Here is a 12368-nt window from a genome sequence, read left to right as displayed (position 1 = left end):
AGTGTGTTTGAGATGAAGGGGTACATTACAAATACCAACCTTTCCTCTGGTGCTTTGGTGAAGAAGGACCATGAATACAAGTGACTTGAATGGAAATCACCATATATATATATATATATATATATATATATATATATATATATATATATATATATATATATATATATATGTATTTAAGGGTCAGTGTCACATCTTGATGACCTTTTCATTTTAGAATGATGACAATAGCCAGGTCTTTAAATGGGCAGACTTCATTGTTTTTATAAGGACTGATTGTAAAGTAAGGACACTGCCTCTGCATTTCTGTAAGAGATGTCCTTCTGCTGGTTATTATGAAGCTCATACATTAATGTGTCTGAACCTGTGCTTTGACTGCCATAGTCTTTGTTTGGTCGCAGTGAGTGGAAGATCTTTGTACGGTTCACTGCGGCAGAAGACGTGTCTATGAGATTACATCAGAGATGTGCGATTTAATTGTGTGGTAAACTTGGAAAAAGCCGAAGAGAAACTCATAAAATGTTACGGCAAGCATATGGTGGAGAAACAATTAGTCTCGCTGTAGTATTCTGGTGGTGGAAGCAATTTTAAAGGTGGAAGCATGTGCTTGGAGACCATCCACCGTGGTTATAGATGTCATCATTGTCAAATCTACAGAGATGATATAAACTGAGGGAAGGCTAACTGAAATTTTGGCTACACTTGCCATCTCATTTAAATGTATTCAGCATATTGTGACAAAGGAATTAAAAATGCATTGCATGTGTGCCAGTTGGGTACCAAGAAATCTCTCATAAGGGCAGATGCGATGACTGGTCGTATTCTGGATCATAATGACTAATCCATGATTCATCACACATCACAATCGATGGGAAAACCTAACATCGATTGTGATGTGTGATGAATCGTTGATTAGTCATTATGATCAGAATCCGCAACAAACAGTCCAGTGTATGGAAACATGTGATCTGTCCTAGGCCCAACAATTCTGTGGGATTCCTTTGGCGTGTAAAGTCTTCCTTCTGCAGCACTTTGATGTGCATGGTATGTTGCTTACACCACTGAAGTACAGCAGCATAGCACATTTTTGCTCCACTATGCTTACTGTAAAATGTCCTGAAATCAATTTCCACTTTTTCCAAGTTTACCACAAAACTCAATGACACATCTCTGACGTAATCTTACAAATAGACCTTTCTCTTACTCATCCACCATGACGAAACGTATGAAGATCTTCCACTTACTGGTACGAAATAAAGAAGACTATGGCAGTCCAACTGCAGGTTCAGACACACTGATGTATGAGCTTCATAATAACCAGCATATCCTTGCCATGTCTTCCTATGGGACAGAAAAACAAATGCAGTCTTTTTGTTTTTCAATCACCCGTCATATAAAACAATTGAAGAATTACATTGACAAGAGTGGACCATAACTGACACACAACCTCTAAGTCCTCTGACTTCGGAATTATGTATCCCCTTTGCACAACAGGATATAGCTGTATGCCTGTGTGGTGCCTTTGTGCACTTGGCAGTACAATTATGTCCTGTTTATTTTCGGGCATGACACTTTGGAAGCTCTTCTTGTACAGGAACTGGGCTGTCACTGACAGCCACTGGCTCTTATGTACCAAATGGGAATGAGAATGAGTGCTTCCCACCCATGACAACGCACCTGCACATTTCCAATATAAAAAATTAGTATACTGTAGACCTATGTGCCAAAGGTCTTAATGCCCTAAGGGAGTTAATCATAACATAATAGTCACAAGAGCAGTCAATCAACAGTATTTTGCCAAGCTGCTTTAAATAGGTTATATGGTAGAAAAAAACTGAAACTAGAAAAACATTTATCCTCCCTCTTTGTATACTGTAAATTGAGGCTTATACATATTATAACTAGGGATGTGCACCGGCCACTTTTCGCGTTTTGGGTTCTGATTACCTTCAGGTTTTGGGTTCTAATGGGTTTTGCCAAAACACCCCCTAAACATTTTGGGTTCTGATTTTTTTTTTTTTAAAGCATAAAAATTGCTAAAATCGCAGTATTTTTTTTTTTTTGCTCCTACGCTATTATTAACCTCAATAACATTCATTTCCACTCATTTCCAGTCTATTCTGAACACCTCACACCTCACAATATTGTTTTTAGGGCAAAAGGTTGCACCGAGGTAGCTGGATAACTATGCTAAGCCACACAAGTGTGCGGCACAAACACGTGGCTCATGTAAGAGTGGCACTGCAGTGGCAGACAGGATGGCAGTTTAAAAAACTAGGTTCCAAAAAGACCCCTATTTAGCTTGATCGTGCACTGTTTCCCAGGTGCACATAGGTGTCGATTTATGTTTTTGCTGGTGGGTGCTCAAGCCAAAAATATAGGGGAGTGTATAGGGGAAGGGGCGTGGCCACAAAATAATACCAATACGCAGCACAGTTGTCTCCAATATTCAAATTACGGCAACAGAGTTCCCCTTTTTACACATAACTTGTGTACCTTCAGCTGTTTCTCTATGATAACAGTAAGTACCCCATGCACAGGAATGCCAGGAAGATGCTTCTGTCAGCTCTGTTAATGGCGCTGGGCAGCATCTTTTATGCGGCAGTCACCGTGTCACTAAAGAGCGGACGGAATACACTCTTCATGGCATACTGTTTGCCAGGCGGCAGGGCTGGCGATGCGGGTGCGGCAGCTGCAAATTAGCAAGTTAATATGGTGGCCCAGCAGTGCGACTCAGGCCCAGGGGTGCTCATCAATTTCCGTGGGTGCTCGGGCCCTTGAGCACCCACAGAACCGGCACCTATGCATGTGCAGCCAAGGAGTGGTGGGCGTTTCGTGCAGCACAGAGTTTGTCTGCAAGTGTGTAACTGTTTCGATCAGTTTAACATCCAACAAGACCCCTATCTGGCTTGATTGTGTGATTATGATTATTATTAATTAATTTAATCTGATTGTATAATTGCCTAATGGGTGGAGGAGAGGGGGCTAATCAATTACTAGGTGGCATATAGAAGAGTTCCTCCACCTCTCTAGAACCCCTGAGTTGGAGATGTATCACTTTTCAGCAACCGGTGGCTTCCTACCTAACCGTACATGTACAGTTAAGCAGCCAACAAGACCCCTATCTGGCTTGATCTTGCACTGTTTACCACGTGCAGCCAAGGAGCGGTGGGCGATTCGTGCAGCACAGAGTTTCTCTGCAAGTGTGTAACTGTTTCGATCAGTTTAATATCCAACAAGACCCCTATCCGGCTTGATTGTGTGATTATGATTATTATTAATTAATTTAATCTGATTGTTTAATTTTGTGATTATTATTAATTTATTATTACCAGTCATCTCCTAAATCATTGCCTAATGGGTGGAGGGGAGGGTGCTAATCAATTACTAGGTGGCAGATGGAAAAGAGTTCCCCCACCTCTTTAGGACCACTTTTACCCCTGCATTGGAGCTGTATACCATTTCTTACAGGTGGCTTCTTTCCTAATCATATCTGGCTTGATTGTGTTTACGATGTGCAGCCGAGGGGCAGTGGGCGATTCGTGCCTCTTCCTGAAACCGGTGATACACAGTGTAGCCTATACGGCACTACTAGGCAGTGGGCACCAGACAGGTAGATACGGCAGTTCTAGGCAGTGGGCACAAGACAGGTAGATACGGCAGTACTAGGCAGTGGGCACCAGACAGGTAGATACGGCACTACTAGGCAGTGGGCAGCAGACAGGTAGATATAGCAGTAATAGGCAGTGGGCACAAGACAGGTAGATATGGCAGTGGGCACAAGACAGGTAGATACGGCAGTACTAGGCACAAGACAGGTAGATACATCAGCAATACTTGTATATGTGCACCAGCAGAATTTATAATAATTATTAGGTACTGGTTGGCACGTCAGTGCACCAGCAGCATGGAATTATTTATTACAGTTTCATGCAGCACTGCAGGACAGTTATTATTTTTTAATAAATAATATATAGCAGCCTAGTAGGTAGGTAATACTGCTAGGTACTTAGGCAGTAGGAATGCCAGTGGCACCAGTGGACTCAGTACTCTATTCAGTGCAGCCACTAGCAGGCAGCACCAGAGGACTATATATATATATATATATATATATATATATATATATATATATATATATATATATATATATATATATATAATTAATTAAATAATATAGCAGCCTAGTATTTAGAGAAACTACTAGGTAGGGCTAGGCAGTAGCACTGCCAGTGGGCACCACACAGGTAGTTACAGCAGTAGCAGACTACTATATGCACCAGCAGAATTTATAATAATTAATGATATATATTGCAGTAGGTACTGGTTGGCACACGTCAGTGCACCAGCAGCATAGAATTATTTATTAGAGTTCCACGCAGCACTGCAGGACAGGTATTATTTTTTAATTAAATAATATAGCAGCCTAGTAGGTAGGTAGTACTACTAGGTTACTTAGGCAGTAGCACTGCCAGTGGCACCAGTGGACTGAGTAGGTACTGGCAGCCTCTATTCAGTGCAGGCGCTAGCAGGCAGCACCAGTGGACTATATATAATTAATTAAATAATATAGCAGCCTAGTAGGTAGAGAAACTACTAGGTAGGCAGTAGCACTGCCAGTGGCCACCACACAGGTAGTTACAGCAGTAGCAGACTACTATATGCACCAGCAGAATTTATAATAATTATATATATTGCAGTAGGTACTGGTTGGCACACGTCAGTGCACCAGCAGCATGGAGTTAATTTTTACAGTTCCACGCAGCACTGCAGGACAGGTATTATTTTTTAATTAAATAATATATAGCAGCCTAGTAGGTAGATAGTACTACTAGGTACTTAGGCAGTAGCACTGCCAGTGGCACCAGTGGACTGAGTAGGTACTGGCAGCCTCTATTCAGTGCAGGCACTAGCAGGCAGCACCAGTGGACCATAGATCTCTGGAATCCGAGTCCGCACATCTCTAATTTATACTAAACAATTGCTGTGAAATCAATGTGACACTCCACCAATTATTGATTTTTATGTATACTTTATAAACAGTACACTGGGCTGACAAATGACTAGCCCTGTGATGGCTAACCTTGACACTACAGCTGTTGTTGAACTACACATCCCAGCATTCCCTTCTACAGGTTTACTATTTGGCCATGCTAAAAGTGATGCAGGACATGCTGGGATGTGTAGTTCAACAACAGCTGGAGTGTCAAGGTTAGCCATCACTGGACTAGCCCATGTTCTTCACACACCTAAATATCTGTAACACACTAAGCCTGGGCAGGCTTTTACTGTATTCTCAAATTATACAGCCACTGCTTTGTGACCACGCCCCTTTGTGAGACCATACCCCTTTTTTCATGTTGCGTTCCTTCTGCTCACAGTGTGGTGGGGGTGGGCGAGGAGGGGAAATGAGTTCCATCACCTCTCTAGGACCACTTTAAGCACTAGATAGCAGAGTATAATATTGTGGAGTGTGCATAAGCAAAAATCATTTATGAGCCTCAAGAATAGAAGGTACTTATGTAGTATCTGGGCTGCCGATTTTGTGATTGTATGCCTTACCTTAAGGCATACAATCAGATGCGATGCGATGCGATGCGATTCGATGCGATTTTGCATAGGATTCAATGTTAAGAAGGTCCTGTTCATTTCCCCACTATCCAAGTGGGCATAGAGTTGATTTTATATAGCGTGGCGAGCGCAGCGAGCCACCGAGCCCGAAGCGTGGCGAGCGAAGCGTGCCCCGCGAGGGGACGCATATTTCTTAAAAAGTATTCTGTGTCCCCTCGCGGGGCTCGCTACGCTCGCCACGCTTCGGGCTCGGTGGCTCGCTACGCTCGCCACAGGTTTATATCCAACTCCATGCCCACTTGGATAGTGGGGAAAGGAAAAGGACCCCTTTTTCCCATTGAATTCTATGTTAAAATGGACTCAGACCATTTTAACATTGAATCCTATGGAAAAATCTTGACCATCGCATACGATTTGGTCGCATGCGATGCAATGCGATCCGATCCGATTTCTAAATCGGACGCCCAGATACTACATAAGTAACGAATAGAAAAACAGGTTATACAGTACTTTGCCAATACAAATCTGGGGGCGGGGCTTGCTGTAATTTTTGCCACTCCCCAACAAGCCTGGGTAGATACAAACTGACATGGAGGTAGGAGGGCCCTGCTCGCAAGTTTACAATCTATAGGGATAATAGGAGGGATACATAAGAATAGAATTCCATAGCATGGCAGTCCCATCCAATTACAAGACAGTCCTGATGGGATGCAATTAGATATAAATGCTACTGGAGGTTGTGTGGGGGTCCTGAATATGATAAGCTAGCCTGAAGAGGTGAGTTTTCAGGGAATGCTTGAAAGTTCGGAGGTTAGAGGAGAGTCTTAGTGTGAGTGGAAGGGCAAAAATCCTGCAAGTGTAAGTGGGAGCAAGTAATGAGTGTGGGTGAGACGCAGATCTTGTGCAGAGCGGAGAGGTAGGGTGGGGATATATTTTGAGATAAACGAAGAGATATAAGAGGCTTGCCTACTCTTCCAGGTTGTCGGGAGGGGGATCCAATTTTTGGGACCCGAACCGGCCATTCCGGGAGGTAGGTAGGTATGATTATGTAGAAGCCTTGGATAGCTTATGATCTGAAGCATCTGTAAAACACTCTGGAGCCAGTGTGATGGCATAAGGTTCCAATGGCACTGGCTTGCTAATATTTATAAATGATGTGACAGAAGACAGAAGAGGCTGGTAAATTCATCCAGATTTAGGGGTTTATTCTAGTTCATTCTTTCTGACAAAATCCTTCTTAGATGGACAAAACCATGTGCACTGCAGGGGGGCAGATGTAACATGTGCAGAGAGAATTAGATTTGGGTGAGTTATTTTGTTTCTGTGCAGGGAAAATACTGACTGCTTTATTTTACACTGCAATATAGATCTCACTTTGAAGAAAAACCCCACCCAAATCTAATTCTCTCTGCACAAGTTACATCTGCCCCACCCGCAGTGCACATGGTTTTGTCCATCTAAGAAGGATTTTGTCAGAAAGAATGAACTAGAATAACCCCCTTAGTCAAGTTGATTCACAGTATGAATCAACAGTGACAAAAATAAATGTGCTGAAAAGCAACTCGCGAGTCTGCTCAGGCGAAGAATTGAAATATTCTGCAATATTCGAGTCAGTCAACTGATCTTATCCACTTACCCATACTGAGCAGAACTAAAGGCAAAACAAAAGGCAGAAAACCCCACAAGCAAACAATCAGAGAAGACAGCTGCAATTAAGGTTTGGCAAAGTATAGTATAACACAGGAGGAAACCCAGCATTTTGTGATGTACATGGGTTCCAGATTCATGCAGTCAAAGAATTTCCAACAAAGTATTAAATATGAAAATTGTATTTATTGGTCGCAAAATGCTACATACAAAATGATACATACAATATTTTTGTTTTACCCCTTGAATAAACTAAAAGTCTGCACTTCAGTTGCATCTCTGTTGTTTCATGTCAACAACGTAGGATAATGGGGCAGATGTATTAAGCCTTAAGAAGAGATAAATGCAAGTGTGATAAAGAGAGATAAACGTCCAGCCAATCACCTGCTAACTGCCATGTCACAGGCTGTGTTTCAAAAAAAAAATGAGCAAGGAGCTGATTGGCTGGATGTTTATCTCTCTTTATCAGCCTTGCATTTATCTCTTGTTAAGGCTTAATGTATCTGCCCCTATGTGTGGTACCATCCTATAAAATAAAATATAACGTACTGTAGGCTGGTGTGATTATAATACAAGATTAGATATTCTATAGAATGGTGGAATTATGCAATATAATAAAATAGAACACAGGATGGTTCTGGAATTCTGTCACATGAAATATAAGCCAGGAAGGTGTGGTATTATGCTACATAATAAAGTATTACAACTATAGTTTGACTGGAGTACACAAGGAATTCTTTACAACAAACTGGAATTAGAAGAGGTCAGGGAGCGAGAGTAATGCTGTGAGATCAGCAAACAATTCCTGGAAGCTTTACATTTAAGAAATTGCTAGGAAGGAGGGAGACAGGAAGAAGAAATATCACTGAGACAAGGAAGCAGCCAGCAAAGATACAGTACTTCCAGAAAGGATACCATTCAGCATTGACCCCAGCAGCACAAATCTGCTGAGGAAGGCAGATGAAAGATGTTTTAAGTTCATATCAGTAAATATCAAGGACACACAGGGACCAGCCGCTCCTCATTCTTAAGGCCTATTTAAACACTACAACAGTCTTGTGCTAGACTGATAACAATAATCGATTAATCGGTTTGCACTATGTTTTTAACTCTTTGAGTGCCAACATCTCTGTGAGAGATTTTCAAAATATCCGCCAAAAATGCCACATTTGTTATAAAAATGTATATAAAATATGTTGGTCATTATGATGAATAAAGATGCTTGTTTGCCAATTTCCCAACTATTTTGACAAATTCACTTGGCACTCAAAGGGTTAAATATGCCTCATACCCCTTACACTGAAACAATGCAATGCACCAGAGATAAAATATGACCGTGTCTTTTTTTATTTCTTATTGAATGGTTTTCCCCTTGTTTGCAGCACCTAGTACCATAGACCTTACAGGGAAGATTCCCGGTAGGCCAAAGGACCTGTGAGGCTACTCATCAGCCAGTCACTTATTGTTATGATCTGGCCCTGCCAGAGTAGTGACCTTGTCCCCCTCCTGTCTCCAACACACACAATAGGGGGTATTCTGATTCAATTGTTCCCACGGGAGACCTATTGTTTGTGACTACGCATGTGCAGCAGCTGTGTGCGAGCGGCGAGCACCCACAGCGCTCACACACAGAAATTCGGCCAGGAGCGTGGAGGGGCGTGAGGTGGTGGGCTGGGTAATTTGCATATGGGAACTCCCAGCGTTTCATGGGCATTCCCATGAAAACGCTGGGAGCTCAATGCTAATTGCCTGGTGACGTGGGTGCGAGGGGCGGGCAGCTGATGTCAGCGGATGTACGCTGTCCGCCCTGTCCTCGCACAGGGCTTCCGCAGATCAGAGACACCATAGAGGTGTCTCAGATCTGCGAGCTATGAATAAATCATTTGATGGTCACCGACCATAGAATGATTCTCCCCCGCACCCAAGGCTGCAATTGGATAATTATGTAAATCATCCGTTCGCATGCCTGCAGGGATGCTGGGATGCCGTGTGGACTGCGGGTGGCTCTCCGCTTACTGTATATACTCGAGTATAAGTCGACCCGAATATAAGCCGAGGCACCTAATTTTACAACAAAAAACTGGGAAAACTTATTGAGTGGGACCCTCACTCGAGTATAAGCCGAGGGGGGCTTTTTCAGCATAAAAAAGGTTCTGAAAAAGTTGGCTTATACTCGAGTATATATGGTAATTTGATTATTTCATTGCTTAGTAATAAGCCCTTAGTTGATGATTGCCAATTTCATATAATAATAATAATAATAATACGTCATGAACCAATGAACTTTGTAATTTTTTTATGGTTGCATAATTATTAAGAAGGACAACTTACAGGGGAAGTCCCACCCATTTACACTCCACTCAATATGCCGTATGGTACAGTACAGAGGAAATATTTAGCGGTTTGTGGTCAATTTTGGTCTGACAGTACTAACACAAACATCCAACTGCTCCCAACCATGGGACACTGTTGCCAATGGGTGGGATGTGGGACAGTCCCATAAATCGGGTTGGTAGATACTGTATGGAATGCGTCCTCCTCCCCAACTTCATTACAGTTTACTGATCCTCATAAGCTGAACCCTGTAACACTGATACTAATGAGGCTTGTAAGTTTCTATATTAACTTGCACACATCGTACAGTAAAGAAGAAATTTTAAACTGCGCTTTTTTTTTTTTGAGGAATGAAATCACACAGTAATTTGAACCGATTTAATAAAGAAATAAAATACAAATACATATAAAAAAAACATAAAATTACACTAAAAAACACATCTACATGACATCTACATAAACAATTTGTGATGTATAATGCACATGATGAGCTTGAATTAGCATGTACAGTAAATGGTGCCAGCCTTGAAAGAACTCCCCTTAGGTGACTTGGGGATATTTTGGGAGTGCACCCCACTAGGGATCCTGTTTCTATTGGACTCCCGATGGGCAAAAGATTAAAGGGGGGACAGTTGCTGGACTCACATGTCTGGGATGGCTGCCACTGCTCCGTGTTGTATTAGAGGTGGTCCCCGTGAGATGAATGCGCTGTCCTTGGTTGTATTATTTGTAATCCCCAATGGGTGACAATGTCCACTTTAAGGGTCCTGATTCAGGTATCCGTGTGTAGAAATTTCCTTTGTTCCACATCTGCACAGGGAAAAGAAGGTGGGGGTGCTGTATTCTGACGCGTTTCGCTGGATATCCACCAGCTTTTCTAAAAAGGACACATTGTACAGTACTTGTGAGTATGCCAGTCTGACAAAAACAGGAACCACCAGCCATGAGCACAGCATCTGCGGGGCACTAAGGGCAACCAGAGTGCATTGAAGACTGCATTAAGATTTTAATTATAAAATACATCAAGAGAGTACAAAAAAAAACAAAAGATCAGCTTTTCCAGTCAGAACCAGCTAATCTACTGTACAAACAGCTCAAATAATTATTGGAAAGGGTACGGGTCGACAGGGTCGACAGAACTTATATAAACAGTTATAAGGTCAACCACTGTAGGTCAACAATCACAAGGTGGACATGCATTAAGTCGACATGGCCATTAGGTCGACAGAAGCATTAGAAAAATGGTCGGCAAGAGTTTTTAATGGTTATTTTTGCTGTCTATGTCGGCATGGACACAGTATATAAACGTACCGGGTCCCCTCACAATTTCTCGCTTCACTCACCATGCTTCAGGCACTATTATATTCTCACTCTTTGCCCCCTTGGATAGTAAAGTATGAATAACCACCTTTTGGGGGGAAAAAACACGAAAAACTCATGTCGACATTTTTAATGTTGACCTAATGCATGTGCACCTATTTCCTGTTTCTTACTAGTGACTGCGGACCTATGGTGGTCGACCTAAGCCTTGTAGACCTAGTGGCCGTATCCCAGAATATCATATTTACAATCCCTTACTAGAGATATATTTTGATATACGGCTGCAGGAAACAAAAAACCATGATCATACGGAATAGCATAAGCAATAACTGAAAGGCAAATATTTATACAAGTACAATAGGACACCACCTTTAAGACATTCATCAATTGCACCTTTTCCTTTTAACTTCTAGGAATGTCCCCATTAACAGTCATATTGAAATATATTAACAGTTAGCTTTCCTGTTTAAAACTGTCATACATCATATTCTATTGTAAAATACTGTGTGCGCGTGTTGATCAGGAAAGAAAGTAACACCACAGCCTCTGCTCTAACTAAACAGACGGCCTCTTGTTTTTGAACTTTGCACAGAAATTCTCTTTTTTTTTTTAACTAGTGTTTCTTGGCAAGACAGGAGAGGTGGGGATTTCCAAGTTTTAAATCTCTATGCCACATACTTAACCCATTGATGAAGCACAGTTGATTGCATACCTACAGTCAGGGTCGGACTAAGGGCTATGGGGGTCCTGGACAACAATCTTGTGGGGGCCCCTATCAATAAAAGTGATTTTATAGCGGTTATAAAAATAAAGTATAATTTATCACTCAGCACTGTGATTGTGTTCAATTTTTTAAGACAGTAGATATAATGGATGAGATTTAATAGGATGAGAGGTTCAGAAAATGAGAGATTTAGGTAGAAATCTCCAGTTTTTTTAAAGCGGCAATCATCTACACTGCAAAACCAGTTTGATTTTGCCATATAACTGATTGCCGCTTTAAAAAAACTGGAGATTTCTTCCCAAATCTCTCATTTTCTGAATCTCTCATCCTATTAAATCTCACCCATAATTTTTCTGAAAAACAAAATGCAAATCACACTTTACAAAATGTACCCTAATGTTCCAAATATCTTGCATAATATAAAGAATAACAGGTACTTATGTATTATCTGGGCGCCCGATTTTTTGATTGTATGCCTTAACTTAAGGCATACAATCAGATGCGATGCGATATCGCATCGCATCGCATACGACCATACCGATTTTTCCATAGGATTCAATGTTAAAATGGACTGAGTCCATTTTAACATGGAATTCAATGGGAAAAAGGGGTCCTTTTCATACCCCTACTATCCAAGTGGGCATGGAGTTGGATATAAACCTGTGGCGAGCGTAGCGAGCCACCGAGCCCGAAGCGTGGCGAGCGAAGCGAGCCCCGCGAGGGGACGGTATTCTGTGTCCCCTCGCGGGGCTCTCTACGCTCGCCACGCTTCGGGCTC

The 12368-nt window shown here is 41.8% G+C and overlaps 1 protein-coding gene across 1 annotated transcript in view; it reads right to left on the bottom strand.

Moving 5' to 3' along the window:
• Positions 1-11772, bottom strand: part of ACKR5 (atypical chemokine receptor 5) — a 65076-nt gene extending 53304 nt beyond the window's left edge. The window contains exon 1 of the mRNA XM_083169333.1: positions 10192-11772. The gene's annotated coding sequence lies outside the window, so the exon portion shown is untranslated. The remainder of the gene's footprint in view (positions 1-10191) is intronic.
• Positions 11773-12368: the final 596 nt, after the last annotated feature.

The sequence above is a fragment of the Crinia signifera genome, chromosome 2 (assembly GCF_055691185.1).
Source record: "Crinia signifera chromosome 2, ASM5569118v1, whole genome shotgun sequence".
Lineage (NCBI taxonomy): Eukaryota > Metazoa > Chordata > Amphibia > Anura > Myobatrachidae > Crinia > Crinia signifera.
Note: the sequence above shows the minus strand (reverse complement) of the source record. Positions and strands in the feature narration are given on the sequence as shown.